Source organism: Poecilia reticulata, chromosome 9 (genome assembly GCF_904066995.2).
Source record: "Poecilia reticulata chromosome 9, P_reticulata-male-v2, whole genome shotgun sequence".
In the NCBI taxonomy this organism is placed as follows: domain Eukaryota; kingdom Metazoa; phylum Chordata; class Actinopteri; order Cyprinodontiformes; family Poeciliidae; genus Poecilia; species Poecilia reticulata.
Genome location: NC_088838.1, coordinates 6,038,762 through 6,044,248, shown reverse-complemented (window position 1 = coordinate 6,044,248; position 5,487 = coordinate 6,038,762). Strand labels below are relative to the sequence as shown.

The window sequence follows — 5,487 nt, the reverse complement described above, 5'->3', positions numbered from 1 at the left end:
CAGCCTATCGGCGCCGGTCTCCTCATCTTCTTGAATTACCCTTCATAAAGTCCGGCTTGATGTGAACAACTGCTCCTCACCCGAGTTTCCATCACCTCCACCCGGTCTCCACCGTCGCTCAGCATACCTTTAATCTTTGTATTATGGTATGATTCTAACTGAACATGTTTCTGTATTTGGTTGCTTTATTTAAATAAAAACTGTTGATTCTGATTGCTAAAACATAAACGACTGAGGTTTGCAAAGACAATTTTTATTTCTTCCAGTCATTGTTAAAGTATATGAAACGTTACACATGAAATACTGAAAGGTATTATCTTTGCTTGTATTTCAAAATTTTAAAACAAGGTTATCCAATTGTTAAACAATGCTGTTACAATATATTTACAACTACTTTATTGGTTCTACTTTCTCTTTAATATATTAGAGCCACAATGTTACTTTTCCTGGAAACAACAGTTCTACCAAAAAACTAAATAATATAAATCAACTGAACTACAACAAAAGGAACACTAAAAAATTTACATGTTTAAAGAACACATTGTGAAAAACTAAAGGATGACAGAACAAATCCAAATGTCAGCAGAACAGATTTACAAAGATGTCACCAAAAAAGAACAATGTGTGACAACTGAAATGTGTGAAAGACTGTGGAAAACAACTATTATTCTCCTTGCATTCAGTACTGACATCCAGGGCAGTGTCCAGGTCTGCCATCACAGTAGTAACGAGGGTAATCTCCTCGTCTTCCATTTCCAGTGAAGCCCACACAGTCTTTATATTGCCGGTTACAGGAAGAACACGTAACAACTGCAAAAGGAATCCGGTTTTCTGCCTTGAATGACTTTGAAAATTTACCCCAGTTGATCTCACCTGTAAATGAATGATAAATTTCATGTAGTTTAAATCTAATTTAACATGTTTTATGTGGAAAAAAGTCAAAGGTTCTTACCATCCAGCCAAGCAAAGTGAGTCCTCTTCCTGAACACTGGGTCAGACACAATGGCTTTAAAGCGCTTGCAGGTTAATGCCAAGGTGAGGTCCAGCTGCTGGCTGGACAGGAGCTTGTGTTCCCTGCATGTTGGTAGCTGCTGGCTGGAGAGGAGTCTGTGCTAATGCACAGCTGGACACCATGTCAAAAGTCATTGTGTGGTTCACTAAATGATTCACAAACCTATCCCTTCTGTCAATGGTTAAAAAACAGTAGGGGCAATGAAAGTGAGATGTGACTCTACAGGGTCGGCCACATCTAAAGATTTGGAATTCTGCAGTGACAAAATAAAAGAAGATAATTAAAACAACATCTATTTAAACAAGAAATGGTTCATTCCCACTAAAAATAGAGCAACGACACAGTGTAATAGCTACAAACATAAAACAAAAATGTTATAACACATCAGTATATATATATATATAGGCCCCGACCTTTCTGCATGGAGTCTCCATGTTCTCCCTGTGCATGGTGGGTTTTCTCCGGGTACTCCAGTTTCCTCCCACAGTCCAAAAACATGACTGTCAGGTTAATTGGTCTCTCTAAATTGTCCCTAGGTGTGAGTGTGTGTGTGCATGGTTGTTTGTCCTGTGTGTCTCTGTGTTGCCCTGCAACAGACTGGCGACCTGTCCAGGGTGACCCCTGACCCCGCCTCTCGCCCGGAACGCCAGCTGGATATTGACACCAGCAACTCCCGACCCCACTACACAAGGGTGTAAGAAAATGGATGGATGGATGGATATATACATACACGAACTATTTTGTCATATGTTATACTCTTATTTGAGTAGATTTTGTTGATATGCAACCTAATGCGAGTTACTTCACAGAATGAAGAGCATATTTTAACCCATAAAAAGCACGACACACAGGTTTCTTCTAACTTTTATTTGTTGACTTATATTAATATTTTTAATTTCCATTTTTAAAATAACTATCAGTGCACATACCTTCATTTTAATTCATGTCTGCAGAAATAAATGGGTAATATTACACTGCACATTATGATCAGTAAAACCGTACTTAATAGTAGATATATCACCTAATACTGTTACTCTTACTAGTGTTTTTTGCAGTTATTTACTACTATAAATATATGAAGTAGAGGGAACTACACCCACCTATGATGGCAGCTTTTAGTTTATAAAAAGTGTTAGACTTTCCAGAAATGTTGGCGTGCAAAAACATATTTCAAAAAGGATTAACCTTTTTCTAGTCTTTTTTATGAAAAAAAAAACCAACTACAAAACTGTTAAGAAGGTAAATAAATAAATGATAGTGTAAGTGTAGCTTTACATACCGTTATGTTGAACCGTAGCAGTTCTTGTTATGTGATTCTGTACCTTGAACGACTCATCGGCTTTGTATGAGCAAAGAGGACAGAAATATACGGAATAATATTCTCTCCGTTACGAATGTTACAAATAGAAACGTGGATCTGTTAAATAAAATAAAAAAACAAAGTTTGAGCATAAAATACACTTATCAATTATACATTTTATTTACTTTTCTATTTTTATCTAATGGTGCCCTGCAGGGAAATAATTAGCTATGCTACATGCTAAATTTAACCTTACCTTCTATGAATTACGCATTTCAATAGTCTACAGCTGTTTATTATATGCTCAACGTCATCTAGAAAAGCGTATTGATTTACTATGTGATAAAAATTTTAAAGGTAAAAATACCTTTTGCTAACTTTGCGCCTTTTCCATTTTGGATCGTGTGCCGAACACATGAACCCTCTCAAACTTCTTTCAATCGGCATCTCAAACCCGCTTCTTTAAGGTATTTATACTAGAAATTAGGAAAATAGCGCCCCCTTCACTTCCGGAGTGCAATGGTCCCATTTCCATATAAGGTATGAGGCTGACAGTGGTCCGTCCCCGCCCCTTTCTGCATGCTGCAGCGAGGACCTTCTCGTACATGTGAGCCAACCGAACTGGACCGCCGGCACATGTGCAACACATCCAACAGAAAACAAGATGAATTATCAGCAGATAATAAAATTAATGAGGACCAAGCTACGGTTGAAATAACACGGCCCTGGCCTATTATTCTAAAGGACAAAGCAGGCATTTTATGCTGCTAGCTAGATATCCCCCACCTTAATACACACACACATACACACACACACCCCATGGAGACCAGGGAGGAACAGCTGCCACAGTGGTTAATTTAGTAGGACAGAGATGTGGGTCGCGCAGTTTCCAAACTGACACTGGTGGTTAGGAGAGGTTCTCTGTGGAGCACCTGTAGAGAAAAGGGCAAACACAGCAGTGTGTGCGTTTTATTTTATTTTTTTAAGTGCATGTGTGTGTGTGAGAACTACAAGCGTAAATATTAACACAATTATTTTTACTTTTTTTTTTGTCTTGTGGTTAACCCGCTATTGCGGGTTTTTCCCGCTGCCTTTTCTCAGTATCTTGTAACGGTAAGCCTTAAGGTCTGCACAGGTGCGAAGGGGAAGTTTGAAAAACCTCAAACATGCTGGAAATGTGTGTGAAAAATGTTGGCCTTTCATCCACACGTAAACTATCACTAAAATAAATAATAAAAACTCAGAGCTGAGAGGAGAATTCTCCTTATTTGTACATTGGAAACTGGAGAGTTACAGTCTGACCCAAATAAAGCAGCGCGGCCTCCACATGTGTCCGCGTACCTGCTTTGACACGATTACCAATCAACATTGTCTTGTGTTTTGTTAATTTTATATTGTAACATGGTATTTAAAAGTAGTTCAAACTCTCTAGTTAATTCCGAACAGGAAGTAGTGATTGTCTTGAGGGATTGTGATTGGCTGACAGGTTTTAGCTTTGAGCTACACTTCCCCCTATAGCGTAGGCATGTTTAAAACAACGTTGAGTGGTGTAATTCACCACGTTTATGTGGATGAACACTTTTCTTATACAGTGTGTACAATGTTACTTTTTTAAAATAATGAGGCAGAGATATTCATGGACCAGGCCTAAGACAACGGAGAACCCTTCAGGGATATGGTGGCTGTTTCCACCCCTGGTGCTCCAGTAGACCCAGTTTCTTTGGGAATCAAAGTTGCAACATTTGTTTCCATTTTCAGCTGCTGTGGTTTGCTGTCACACTGCAGCACTGTCAATCCAAACCCTTTAACAAACCTGTTCACCAAGAATTACTGAAGGAAACGACACAAAAACCTTTGAAGAAGACGCTGAGCGCAACTTCCTTATGAAATGCAAACATAAGTGGAGTGGTGAAAGATTTTAGTGGCTGTAGGATTTTTCTTTTGTCTGTGTCAAAAGACACAAAAGTCTTGACACAAAAAGCTAGTATGTTTTTATTTTGGTTGTATTTACCCAGAATGCTGTGTTCTATAGTTCACTTCCTGCTTCTGGAACGGCATCCAGAATGCTTGCATCGCACCTCGTCAGACTTGGGTTTTCAGGCGGAGCAGAGTTTGGATTTTTTTGGTCTGTATCAGAGTTTGATTACACGTTCATATCTCACCAAACGAACTGGACTTTCTAGGCACATTTGATCAGAGCAGGCTGGTGTGAACGGACGCTCAGTTTCATCATCTATTCTCCGACATTTATGTCCTTCATTCATTTGATGAAAGAATGCTGCTTGAAAAGCACTAATTTAGAACAATTTCTATTTCTTCTCGATCCATATTTATTTCCATCTTTCACAAAGAAGATGTTACCTGAACGTAACCCCTGCCTTGCACTTGTAGCAGTGGAACGTTTTTCTTTTTTTCTTTTTTAATGACAGGAAATATATATGCAACGGCGTTTAACATGATTTATGACCCGATTTCTTCTAATACGCAGCTTAATTGTAGGAGCTATTAAAATTACATACTGCCAAACTGATTAAGTTGTCTGGCTGTGGGAGCTTGTTTCCTGTGGGAGCGTTTAAGGTTCATCAGCAGCTAAGGAGCTCAGTGGTTTTATTGAGGTGCAGGGATGATTTTAAGCACAGAGACACGATGAAATGTACGGCTATGTGTAGGTTGTATATGTGGTGGGAGCAGAAGTGTGATTACTTTTTAACAGTTTGTAGCTGCACAGGTATGGACAGGTGCCAAGATTTTTATTTATTTATTTTTTAACTTGCATTAAGAAATTTCCCTCGAGAGATGCTCAGAATACTTTCCCTTAACACTGAAAGCAGCGTTTACACTTACATAATTTTTTTTTTTCTTTTAGATTATGTAATCTCAATTTAGATGGATATTTAATGAATTCCTCAGGAAAAATGTTCCATTTGGACTAACATGTCCAGGATTTCATATTTGCAATTCTCCTTTCCTCACTTGTAGCGCTCTGTCTGTCTGCAGCCTTTGTCTCACTTTCACGGTAATGTAAGTTCACCCATTGGCTAAACTGATGTCCTGTCAGCCATTTCTACTGTTTAATCGTCTGCTAAGCCTGTGTGTTGTAAAGTTTGGCATTTGGACTCGTCCAGTAGGATCCACATGAATTCTCCGTGTCGACAGCCACATAACACTGTAAGTC

At 38.7% G+C, this 5,487-nt stretch overlaps 1 long non-coding RNA gene across 1 annotated transcript; it reads right to left on the bottom strand.

Annotated features, from left to right (window-relative positions):
* Positions 1-232: 232 nt before the first annotated feature.
* Positions 233-3,316, bottom strand: LOC145553008 (uncharacterized). The gene is made up of 3 exons (XR_014089179.1): positions 1,426-3,316; positions 953-1,265; positions 233-873 (listed from the first exon to the last, which is right to left on the bottom strand). It is a non-coding gene; the product is annotated as an uncharacterized LOC145553008 (long non-coding RNA).
* Positions 3,317-5,487: the final 2,171 nt, after the last annotated feature.